Source organism: Opisthocomus hoazin, chromosome 3 (assembly GCF_030867145.1).
Source record: "Opisthocomus hoazin isolate bOpiHoa1 chromosome 3, bOpiHoa1.hap1, whole genome shotgun sequence".
Taxonomy (NCBI): domain Eukaryota; kingdom Metazoa; phylum Chordata; class Aves; order Opisthocomiformes; family Opisthocomidae; genus Opisthocomus; species Opisthocomus hoazin.
In genome coordinates this window covers 70733789-70747510 of record NC_134416.1, presented here as the reverse complement: position 1 = coordinate 70747510, position 13722 = coordinate 70733789, and the positions used below count along the sequence as shown (strand labels likewise).

General features: G+C 36.5%; 1 protein-coding gene across 5 annotated transcripts in view; it reads right to left on the bottom strand.

The window, feature by feature from the left end:
• Nucleotides 1-13722, bottom strand: part of INVS (inversin) — a 108569-nt gene that overhangs the window by 62405 nt on the left and 32442 nt on the right. Inside the window, exon 1 of one of the 5 annotated variants that reach the window (XM_075416624.1) lies at nt 8112-8134. The exons of the other annotated variants lie outside the window; for them this stretch is intronic. The gene's annotated coding sequence lies outside the window, so the exon portion shown is untranslated. Of the gene's footprint in view, nt 1-8111; nt 8135-13722 lie in introns of those variants that run through there. 5 annotated transcript variants of the gene reach the window in all.

Here is a 13722-nt window from a genome sequence, read left to right as displayed (position 1 = left end):
CAAAATTCTTCCAGAAACTTCTTAGTATACACCAGTGTTAACCTCCTTAACAGGTAACAGGTTATTCTCTCCTCACACTTGCCAACCGAGAGGTCACGTACGGTGCTCTGCTGCATCTGGCAGCAGCCTGGCAATGCCAGCAGTGGCAGTTGGGATCACCACTCAGCTACCAGGAGATGAAAGAAGAAAAACAACTGCAATTAACACTTACTAGGAACATCTTACTTTCTTCTCCTCTTAGCTGGCTAAAATCTGATGCTTTTCTGATTCAGAATTGAAACGAAACTGAGTACAGTTCCTGTAAAATGTGTAAAATTTACCTTCTGTGAACTGAAAGTCAAAGTCTGTAACAGCAATAGGGACATTCAAAGTAACATCACATAAAATACATAAATGTAAAATCCTGGATTACTGGCTGTTTTTATGTAAAATAAAACACCATCTGAAATGGAGGAGTCATTATCATCTTAATATCAAGTGTGCATATATTGAAACTAAGTTTCACCATAGATAGTCTCCTGGATAGCCATTAAGCAGATAAGAGTCCAAATACTCTTCCAAACTACAGATAACACCAAGAGAGTACACAAATACATTTATTAATAGAACAGGAACCAACCCTCTCAATCTGCTAATATTATTTCTCCTTATATTACTCCCACTTTACGTGGCTAAAACTTCAGTCAATCAATATCCCTCTTCTGTAGCAGGTGTGGTTCTAGAAGAAATAGGAAGGATAAGGGGAAAGGGAAATGGAATTATTTCATCTAAATCCTAAATGAGTGGCAGCGTATCAGTTTCACTGTAGTCCACAGTGCTATTTACTACGCACCAACAATCAGGAAGATTTTGCAGAATCCCAAATAGAATTCTCCTGGGCACATAATAATCAATGACAATTAAGTATTTTGCATAGCAAACTTTGAAGGATTTCAGAGAAATACAAGCTTGCTTTAAAGAGTTCACTTGGGTTCTAGAACATTCTGCTGATGTACACTAGAGCTCCATGAAAGCTTCTTTCCCTTCTCACCTCACTATTCTTTGGTGAGTTAACTTGTGCAGTACAGAACCATGGCTTCTACGCTCTGACAAACCACTTCTACCCTGTAGTGTGGATATACCTCTGAGTTGCACTTTTCATCTTTGGATTTTAAAAACATACTACATAGGCAGATAAATGTAACACCATTTTATAAAGGGAGAAACTGATCTGTACAAGTTTAAGGCTAAGAGTCAGAGGAATACGTACACCTCTCCAAGCATCAAAAGCACATCCACAGATAGGCTACCATCACCTTGTCATCAATGGGTTAAAACGGGCCAATACATGCCGAAAAATTGCTTATTTCCCTATTCATTGCTGAGACTACATTTTCAAAAAGCGTAACAATTCTAATCCATGTGAAATATTATACATGATGTGAAGGACTGACTTGTAATAATGTATAACGTAACACACATGAGCTGACTACTGCCTGTTACAGCACAACTACCCTTGGTTTTCAGAATACCTACAATAGGCTTGCGAAGATTTATTTGACTGTAAGCGTTGCTAGAGAACTAGGAGAAAGGCAGCCCAGCATCTCTATATAACCTCCTGGTAAACACGGCAGGGGTCATAAAAAAGAACACCAAGCTGTTAAACCGTGAAGATGCTCCTTTGGCTCCAACTCAAAATTACATACCTGCTTTCCCAGTACTGGGAAGAGACAGACCTAAAGAACAAAACAATTTAAAAGCAAACCTTACAAAGGAGGGGGTTTTTAAGGGCTCTTCATTGCTGACACTCATGAGCACTGAAGATGCAGTCAGGGCATATACTTCCAGCAGAATAGAAAGCCTTAGAAATGTTTACAGACAAATCACAAATTAGACGTGAAGGTTAAAATTGACCCTCTAGGTTACTGAATCCAGTCCTTCAGCACCATAGGGAGTAAGGATGTCTAATTTTTCAGAAGATTCCTAGAGATTTATTTTAAGTGGAATTACAGTGTTCTTGATTTTTTTCTGATTTCTCTCAGTTTTGGACTGGGTTTTTTAGGGTCTTTTTTTGTTGGTTTTGGTTTGTTGTTTTGTTTTTTTGTTTTTTTTAAGACATCCACACCCACGCACTTCACTCCTTCTACCCATGAAAGTACAGTGCAGGTGTTAAAACCTAAAGCAGCACTGGTCTTTTTACCTCAGTAACAAAGCATAAACCCTACGTTTCCCCCAAAATATCACCAGCTCTCTGCACTCACGCTAGTCTGAACTCCTTTGGTTCGCACACCAGCCAGCAGAGGTTACAGAGCGTACCAGAAGAGGTCCCACTAAGCAGCCTACAGAATGGCAATGATACTTGCCTGTTGGTAGTGGAAATAGCTTGTCAGCTATACCAAAACCTGCATTTCTCTCACCAGTTAAGTACATACATCAGTTAGCACACTGACCTCCTTCTCACTCATTTTCAGATAATAAATTCACAATACATCGAATGAATTGTTCTGCTCCCCGCCCCCCCCCCTTCCCCCGCACACAGACTTGCTTTTTGGACTACCGTATTTCCAACCATTTCAATTACTTTCAGTATTCTGCTACTTCTGGTATCTCAGACACTCCAAACCTGTCTTTGACTGACAGTAATGCCTAATCTCGTGTCACTGTGAAGTATCCTTAGCAAAAGTACTACTTGTGATGCTAAGTTTGTTCATGAAAAATATTGACCAATACTACATTCAAGTGCAACTGCTGAGGAACTCTAATATACACCTTTCTGATCTTAAGTTCATATTTCAACCGCATTTTTTTTCAGCTTATTATCAAATTCTTCACTATACCCTTACATTTTGCGTCCTAATTTCCTATTTAACTTGCAATTTCACACCTAGCACTACAGTAAATGTTTTTGTACAGGCCTAAAAAGGCAATCTATTGAATTTATTTCTAGAAAATCAGCTAGCAAAATCTCCAGTTAGTGCTGAAGAACCTACTGCTGACAGTGTGGTGCACATTTTACCCAATTTTCTATTTATGTTTATGTACTTATCCCTTAGAAACTAATTTTAAATTTCTTGCATGCTACTAGAGTCAAATAGGCTACTGTGCTCAGCTACTTTTCTCCCTACTGAAAATAGTATTTACCAGCATTCAAAAATGTTATTGAATACCGCAAATTCTGCTATAATTCCCAAAGAATATATCATTGATTAAAACTCTTTTGTGCCTTGACCCTTGGTGTTTCTATACTGTTAAGATGAGATTTATCAAAATCAGGCATTAACCACTGACCACAGCCCCTGATAGAGCGAACTGCAGTAACGAAGCCTGGTCAGCAAGTGCGCAGAAGACTGCAGGCAAGCTGTAAAATAAAAGTCCCCACAAAAGCAGAAGTGCGAAGGTCAACCTGTTTAAAGCGGCCCGTTCGAAGACAACGGAGAAGGAGTAACAGTGCAGCAAGTCCACCATCCATGACGGTAGGGATTTCGGAGATCTGACAATTATACATCCCACCATAGTTTAATAATTTATTAGCTTATTAAATTTTGATTTTTGAAATATATTAATTATTAACTAAGCAGCACTTATGTAAGACATTTTAGCACAATTTTCTCAGTATTTTTTTGTCCAAAGAGAGCCTATTTAACGATCAATAACTCCTCTTCAGAGGAATATAATATATAATTCAGTTACTTTTACTGTCTCACAAACAGAACACCACAAAATTATTACAGTTGAATTAATTGCAAAGATAAAACAGGTCTGCTTTTCTAATACTTCACCAGTCATAGTATGGGCAGTGGTTATACTTTTACCGTCTTTAACTATTATTCATGTTTTAATTTTCCTTTTTAAACTCATAAATCATATTTAAGAAAGTATAGCTGGATACATAAAAATAGCTTGAGAGCTGGAAAACAAATTATATTGTAGGTTATTACCTACATAATTCACTCACATACACTGTTCCTTTAGTTTGGGGCAGAACGAGAACTGGAAAGGTGCATGGAAATTTAGCACACCAGGCCACAGATCTCCTTTTCCAGAGAAGCACATTCTGCTTCAAATATACTAGTTCTTATTCTAAGAAAACAAAAAAGGTGAAACAGATTGCTATGATTTTCTAACAGTCAGATTAGACATTAAAACTTTTAAACCCAGGACTCCTTAAAAGTTAAAGTCAAGGTTTAATCATTGCTCATGTCTGAAACAAAGTTGTCTATACATTTTAATAGTGACATGTGAGTTTGTAAAGTCAGTATAAATCCATACAATGACAAATAATAAATTATATTGTGCACTCACTCACTGAACATGAACAACGTGAAAGTCATTTAGATATTAGCTTAAAACCCAAGCAGAATATAGCAGCCAGCTTGCACCACATTAGCACACAGATCAACTTGGTTACAAGTTTTCAAAACCTGAGAATTTTAGTAACTTTAGAAAGAACAGGGGCTGTGCATGTGGTTTCTTTAGAGGTTGTTTCATCTATTAGTATCCCTTTGAGAAGAAGCATGTTCTCAGGACATCAGAAACAACTTAGAATGACAGGGAGCATATGAAGGACTTTCTGTCACCAATATCTGCCAGTTTCAGAGAACTAAGCACTTAGAAAAACAGAAGCTGTGATTACCATACTTCTAATTTGACATATATAAGAACAGAATACTGTTCCAAAAGCAATGAAATCCATACATCAAAAGGAGCATTTTGATATGCTTGTATTATCAGCCAGCTGCCAGAAATATGACACTGTTTCTTCAGAAGAAAACTTATTAAAATAAACACTAGTAGCAAATAGATACATTAATTAAATTGCAAATAAGAATTATTTAGATTTGCAAATTAACAACACGTGTGTTTTGAAAAATTATCTATTCATGAAATAGTGAATCTTCTTGATTTCTAATACACTGAAACTGAATTAATATTGCTTGGTCACAACAGCTATAAGCCCTGTAAGAGCTACCCTTTAACCATATATGACTGCATCATTCTTACACTCCTTGAATAACAGTAATTTTTTTTTAACATTTCCTGAAACAAATAAAATAAACTCAATACTGCTAATTAGAACCTCAATTTCTAGTTAAAATGAGTAAAGTCACCATCCAAATAGACGACTGTTTCTCTGGTTATCATGTGCTATATTGCCATAAAAGTTCAACACACAGAATATTCTTATTTGAGCAAATAAGCTCATGACAAAGTTTTTATATAAACTCTGAATACGTTTAAATGTTAATGCATTTTAATATATTTTAAATTTCAAATGCTATATCAAGAATACACAAAATTAGAATCACAGACAAGCTCCCTTGTCTTTTTCCTTCATCTCTGCCATAATAAATATGATTTTGGTAAGTAAACCATGAATAGGGAAGGAAATTCTATTTTATGCATAAATTTTAACAGTTGGATTAATCATTCTTCACTAAAACATAGCAGGTACAAAAATACTGTCACTGTTGAATGAAACCACACCAAAAGAAAGGGTAAATAAATCAAATTATTTCGCAGATTTAAAGGAAGGTGATCGTATCCATCAATCTGACTGCAAAGTACTACAGAACAAATACAATGCAGCGTTCCTATTAAACTTAACAGTTATAAGGACATTCTCATCCCTTCAAAAAATCCCCTCAACCTTTGGGGCATATGCTTGTACACTGGGCAAGAATTAAGACACTGAAGACAAAAATTCTTCGCTAATTTTTGCTGCACACTGTCTACTCACCGTGGTAGCCTACACTAACTACATTATAAACAAAGTCAGCAGAGGTAGTAGAGAAACTGCTCCTTACTGTTCTCTGCACATCCTAGTCAGCTGGCAGACGATAGTCAGAAGACTTGATTTCGATATGCATCTTCAGTAAAGCTGCTGCAGAGTGAATGGAAACAACCCACCTCTGACAGACAGATAAAATACAATAAAGTAAATTTTATTAATCATAGGGAGTTAAACCAGTATTTCTTCTAGCTCTGGTACAACTTCAGTCACAGCTGGACCAGTTTAACTCAAGAAAACCTGAAATCAAGTGTTTAGGTAGTTTTGAGCAAAACTAAGCAGTTAACTCGATTAAAAATGTAGCTAAAAAATAAAAGTAAGTAAAAGAAAATCTTTAGGATTATTGTTTTAGACATAATCCTTGACACAGTCACCCACTGAACTACAGGTCTGAAAAAAAAAATTCTGTAAGCTATTTATTACCCCTGCATCAACAAGGATGATGCCATGTCTTCTAACAAACCACTGGCAGATTTAAATATGTGATGCTTTGCTAATCCTTTCACCATGGCAAAAACATCACCGATTTTGACATTGGGTTTAATCTGACAAAGTACCCTTTCAGCAACTTTGTTAGCAGCATCCGAGACTGAAAGTAAAACACTCAGCTGGAGAGAACCTCTCAGACAGCTGAATAGAAATCTTATTTACCAGCTTCCAAGCTGAACGTGTTCATCTGTCTTGCAAAGCATCTTAGGCGATGCATCAGCCAGCACATCAGTACGACTCCAGGCCAGTTCTGACTGAAAGCAAGGCCGTGTCTGAACTTAGAGCACTTCTCCCCAAAGCCTCTTGCAAGATTGGCTTCGATATCTTGGTTTCCATAGGAATAGACAGAACTATCAGCTGGCACACAGTCAAAGAATACAATAGAGAAGACAACTGACCAGTGCTGTAAAAGCCAAGGTAAAACTGTTTCCCAGCATAAACTGAAGGAAAATAGGTGTTTGTATCTTACAGCCTTTCACCTCATTCATCCATGGTCTTTACACACTGTCTCTGTGTAGTGCTCTCAGCTCTTAATTTATGGCCTACCTATAGAAATTAGGGGCTTTTGTGTAAAAAACACTTCAAGGATGAAAATGCAATCAGGATTCTCATTTCCAGTTGATCTCTTTTACTGTCACTGAACTTGTTTTCCTGTAGTGTTCTTTTGAAGTCATTCAGGCAGAAGCACCCACATCACACAATCTCTGGGGATTTACAAGAAAACCTAAGGCACAGCATCCACAGTTACAGGATCGCTGCCCACCTCTCCATAAAGAATCAAAGACTAAGTTTTAAAAAAACACTGTATTTAGAAATATATTGTGATTTCAAAGATTTGGCAGCAAGTACTGACCTCTCCTCCCCAAAAATACAAGTGCTAGAAAATATTTACTACATTCATTTTCTTCACCTTAATTGTTTTAAGTTGAATAGTCTTGAAATAAGAGTAGTGCTAAAAAACTAAGAAAATATATCCCTGAATGTATGTATTTCAGTTAAAAAATAGCATTTTCACATATTCACATTTTCCCCAAATCCTAGTAAAGTTTTATGTCCATATTTATCACGTTCTTTCATTTTTAGTAATTATCTGTATACTTCACATAACTGATATTTTGCAGATGTCCAACTCTCTTATTGCTTAATTATACATACAGTACACCTCATACCTCCTAAAATACCCATCTCTCTTCCAGAAATATAAGACAAGTTAAGACGGTTGCTCAAAAACATTTTAGCAAGACAAAAAAAAAATCCTCTGTAACTTGCTTACACACAGAAATTTTTACATGTGTAAACTCATACTTTAAGAGGACAAACCTACATTTAGACAGACTTCATATGACTTTCCATTCTTCTAGATATGTTTATATGCTACGTCCAGATTTCTGTTTAAAATTTCATAAAAATATTACAAAGAACAGTATTTTCCATGACAGAATTGTACCTGAAAAACAAGTCTGAATGACAGCCATCAGTCCAGTCAAAGACCTCACTTTTTATCCTGACTTTGTGCAGTACTGTTTCATTCTGGAAGCAAACTAATTGCCATTGCTACTCAGCATCGCTCTGACCAGTACTGTGTCACTACTGCCTCGTACTTCTTAATGGCACCCCTCTAAGGGCTTGTGCATGTGATGTCCTCACCGACTCCTGGAAGCAACGATGCTTGCAAAACGAAAACTTTGCATATATACTCATTTTTGAGCGTATCTTCCCAGAATTTTTTTTGTGATGATTTTAGCTGCTGTTTTATCTGAAAATAAATCCATATGTTTTAATCAATTTAAATATATTTCAAATATCTTAAGTCCTGTAACAAACTACTGTGTGAAATAATTACAAGACTACATACCAAATTTTATCTTATGAGAAAAGTTCTCCAGCCACAGTGAAATTTCCAGAACTATTACAGAAGCAGCCAGACAACCCATAACGAAAACAACCTGCAACAAAGGTAGGTTTACCCTTACTTTAAATAATTATTGATACACTTGAGGCTACTTTTATATACTGCAATATTTATAGCTTCTATAGACACTACAATGACGTTTGAGATTTACAATGCAGTCAGAATCTACTTACAGTAGTGGTAAATAAACCAAAGCCTTAGTAAGCTACTCAGACTACATCCTAGCAGTAACAGAAGTACTGGATTTATTTTTCTTTGTTCAGAATACAGGCAGTTAAAGTAAGAATTCAAGCTTGGTGTTTCTTAAAATCTTCCCAAATCTGTATCATACTAACAGAATATTGAAAAAACATATCCTATGCACGTATATATTTATGTTTAAATGTTCTCATCAGAAGGCTCAACATATACAGATGATATTCATAACATAAACCACTTAATATTTCAGTAGAAATCATTCCTCATTAATAAAAATTGGTAGCGTTCTTAATTAATTCCTCATTCTTCATTAACAAAAAAAAAAGTGTAATAAAAAAGGATTTCAAGCTGCTCCACAGAGACCAAAAATGAAAATCTTAATAGGTAAGGTAAACTAATTTTGCATTTTATGAAATGCTGTTATTGGCTGTTGCTTTCCAGGAAAGAACAGAATTTGCTTATGTAGTTTATACATATCCATTTTGACCTGAGTGTGATTTATCTAATTCTCTTTAATAAACAATTTAACGAACTGTTTACAGACAAAAAGGGAGACAAATGAAAAATTAATGCTCCTGGAGTTTGTAGCCGGCCACAAGATCTGAATTTATTTTTCAAATACCTTCTATAGCAATAGCCTTGCATGCAGAAGACATCCTATCTAGTATACTATTGATTCAAATGACAAGCCTGAGCATCAGATTAAGGACGTGTCATACACCTGATAGAAGATTCCTGGAGAATTCAGCAGAAAGGTGTCCTGTTTCAAAATGATCTATTGCTGGTACTACATTTATTGAAGCATATGTGGAAACATTTCACATAAAAATGTTTTCCTAATTCTAAGTGAATTAGTTTTAATCAGTGAAAACAAATACTTTCACTTTTTACTACAGAATACCTGGAAAAAGTCACCTCATTCAAACAAAAATCACCAAACAGCTCACAAAACTGAACTAAATCAAACTGATGAGCTCATACTAGGGATGGTCCTGTTTTAATTTGTCAGTGCCAGATCTGGACACAAATAAATAAGCGGTTTCTCAGTCCCAACAACAATATTTCTTCTTGTAACCATTAAAGATCAGTTGTGAGGCCAGCTGTGGAGGGGCAATTAATGCAAGAACGATGTTTTACAAAGGACACTCAAACAGAGAGATGCCTTTGCCCATAAAGCTATTTTTTAAAATACAGACTTGGCAGCAGACATCAATGTCCTGGGACAAGTGCTGGGCAAGTCTCTTGTGCACCGAGGGATACCACAATGCTAGACATGCTAAAGGAACAGCAGTAAGTGAAACAAAGTGACAGCTATTCAGATATGAACTGTAACACTCCAAGTATAGTACTATGTTTATAAAGAATCGCGTTTTTAAGATACAACTATTAATTTTCAAGTTCAAAAGCTAGAGAAATTTTCATCTATCCTTTGAATAAAACAAAATGAGAGAGAGGCGACTGCAATTTGGTAACAGAAAGTAAAAAAGACTTAGCAGTTGAAAACCAGGATAATTAATTCAGCCAGACATCAAGTAACATGCAATAACGTTCTGTAGAAAAAGCACTGCTCATGCCTGCAAAAAGTACTTGCCTCTGCTGTTCAAAACTTTGCTGAACTGTCCTAAATCATGTCTGAATCCTGTTGAGTTCTAGTCCATCTTCCCACCAAAATATCTGAGTTTAAGTTATGCACCAGTTCAGGTTTTTTTAGCCTTACGTGGTCACTTCAGATTTTTTTTTTTTTAAGGACAGGACCTCTTTACTTTCTAACTCTTTTAACTGAATTTCTTCATAAACTAATATGAATTATTTTATTCATTGATATCAGCCTGAAAAATTATCGCTACGGAAGAGGATTTGGAAAAGATCTGAAAATGTAACAATGGGCAAGTCATCAGCCCAGATGCTCTGTTAAGTTTGACTCATAAAAGTACAACCATGAATTTGACAGATGAAAATAAAGTAATTCTACCAGCTGGCTGTACAGATATTTAAGATATCATTCCATATGCTATGCAGAGTTAGTTCCTTTTCACTGGGAAACACAACACAAGCAGGGCTGCTCTATGTTCTGCCAGCATGTCTTATACTTGATTCGTATTTTCAAAATCTTTTAGAAAATCACTGCAGCTGGAGACATTTCTTATTCTTTTCAATGAAATCTGAAATGCTTGAGATCACGACAGCTCAACAGAGGCACCAGTATGAGAATACAATATATGCTTTGGGCCTGACAATATCTTCTTTGGCAGGCTGGATCATGAAAGCTTATTTCAAGCACAGGAAACATGGTAAAAGAAGATATAAAGCCAAACGGTGGAAGGGAGCAAGTAGCAGAGCAGAGATGCAGAGCAGTGGAATTACATCGTGCTTGCAAATGAGAGAGAATAGTTTGTACAATTAAAATAAGTCAATTAGGTTAATAAAATTCACTGCGATATTGCTGTGGGAGAAGAGAAAGAAAACACCACTAACAGTGACTAAGATGGGAAGAAAATGGGGAAACCACAGATCACTGCAATTGCAAGGAAATTGTGGGGGCGGGGAAGAAGGGCAGGGATTTTGGTAGCAAGCATTAGGTAAAGCTCTAGAAATTAAGATCCTGAATTATGATATGCTTCTTATCACAATGAATAAAGCAGGAACTTGACAAAAAAGTATTTTTTCAGAAGAATGGACAGATTTTCAATAAGCTAAAAAAATAATTTAAAAATCATCTAGTAATAAATGGGCCAGGGTTTATTTTATTATCAGGAAAAAGCCCATTTTATCACAGTGCTTCTATAGCGCAGACTACAAGAGAGTGTAGAAACAGTGGGTCAGCATCATGGATACTGGAGTCAACCTGGCCACAGCAGCACAATACTTCTCTTGCAGCTCAGCAATCTCAGCCATCTTCACCAAAATTAAATCTGTAAGAGCAGGCCATTATCTCAAGTCTTCATCTGTCTTCCTATAGTTTACATCAGAAGGTTAAATGTGATTAAATCAGATTATACAGACTCAAAACTGAATACCAAGATCATGAAGTGAGAGCTGGGGAAGCAATGAAACAAAACAGAGAGGGAAAGATGATGCAGCGAACTGGATTATGAGAAAAGTTAAAAGTTTTTGATAAAGCCTTGGCTAGACATGACAGAGGTACAATACCTGTCAGATAACTAACTGCAAAAGCAAAAATGATTCAAGACCTGTGAATCCAGACTCTCACACAAAGATGGGTCTTTGGGAACATGGCAGTCAATATGAGAGGGGAAAAAAGCCACAATTTCTGACATGTTAGCCATTGAAGCGTGATAACGAATACATTCAAGATTTCTGCTTCTGAAATACTCAGAGCATTGTACTAGCCTACAAAGATAAACCTGAGATTAAGGACGGGTTTGCCAGCATTTACAGCAGACCACCAGTAAATACATCGTCATGAGTCCAAATGGCCATCAATAAGTGGTGTAGAACAGAGAAGAGCAGCAGGGGAATCAATCCAAACTGAAACACCAACAGTAAAACCACTAGAATAAATTATCAAAACCTGAGAAAAAAAAAAATCTGAGATTAAAAAAAAAATCTACCAGCTTGTAAAAAAGAAGAAAAATTTTAAATTGTCCTTTTTTTTAATTAGCCAATACAAAATAAAGGGCTTTTCCCTCCCCCCCTCTAAAAACTGCTATTTCGAGGTCATCAGCAGTTAAGGATGCTAGCTCATTGTAACAGATGGCCACTTTATATGAAGAATAAATTGGCCAAGTACTACAGATCTCAGGAAAAGTGTGTTACGTAGAGAAAGGAGATACTGGTATGGTTAGTTATGATTTGCTTTGAAAAGAGTGACAAAGTAAGATGACAAAGAAAGAAACCACTATTTTAGTAATTTTATAAATGAAAAAATCCTCCTTTAAAATCTAGTCCTATTATTCATTCTAGTAAGGTAAATATTGGTACCATAAGCCTTCTGAGACATTAAACTGAAAAAAAAAATATTTGTTGTACTAGCATAATGGCTCTTTCATCGGATTTATCTTCTTCAGAATAATTCAAATCTTTTTCCAAGAAACAGGCAGAAAGCAAGAGATCAAAAGCAACAATTGTAAGAAAATACAGACAAAATTCAACTGTCAATTTTATTGTCCAATGCAGGACTGGATCATAGTACTTATTCTACTTCCAGCAACACTGAAACAACTGCTTATATCTCAAAAAACATATTGGTATCATCAGACCGCCAAATCTTTAAGCAAAATATTAAAACAAAATATTCAGTTTCTTTATAGCTTCTGCTAAGTGATTCCCTCCATTGGTGGCTATTTTGCTCTCCTGTGTCATAATCTTTCACATTTACATTCCCCATCTGAGTAGTTAACTGTCTTTTTCTCAAGACATAGAACCAGTCCGATTTGGTATCACACTGCCTAACCTGTTTCACCCAAATTCAGTCTGTCTATGTGTGTGTGTGCCTGCGTGTGAGAGAGTGAGCAAGACACAGAGCGCGCATGCCATGCATCCTCATTACCTGGAGAGATATATAATTAAACAAGAAGGGGTTAAAGCATATGTTAGCCTATTCTACTTTTCTATCTATTACTTTTTAAAATGCTTTCATATGTCTTCTCCCTTGTTTCTGAAAGCTAACCATCCCTTCTTCCTTTCAGGAAGGCTGACATTTGACAGCTTAACATAGCTGACAGGGTTACCCAACAGCCCACCCTCCCTATTCTCAATCCAATTAGACCTCTAATCCTCCAGATGAAAGGCCCAGCTACTCACGTTCCTCATGACAACGACAGCTATTGATTATTTGTCACTACAGCTAACACCTTCTCTGTCGAGGCCACTCTGACAGAAGCAAACCTACCAAATTAGACAGCACTTTATCCGCCCTGGAGGCCAAATGGCACAACAAGTAAAGGCTAATAAATGGTATAAAAATGAACAAATCATAACATTATGACAGGTTGATCGTTGCCAGCAGCTTCACAGCTCAAGCTTGATGCTCCGTTAGACCTGTTCCTTCTCTTTTCTCTTCCACTCCTGCTCCAACTTTGACTGAATTAAAGGCCAGAACAATTAAGGCATTTGACCAGCAAAGATAAGCTAGGATGGAAGTATCATCAAGGGACACAAATGTCAATAGCAGACTGCTGCTCGTCAATAAAAACATTCCAGAGATGCAAATGCTTATGACTCCGCTCTCCACTAGGCTGTACTGACTCCCTTTGCACAGAGCTATTCTCCAGTCCAGACAGAAACGCTGGGAAAATTAACCCCAGAAAACCAAGCCTGAGCTGGGAAGCGTTCTCATCAGGCAAGTATTTGCATCATTGAAAAAGGAGTCCTAATACCGAGCTACATGACAGAC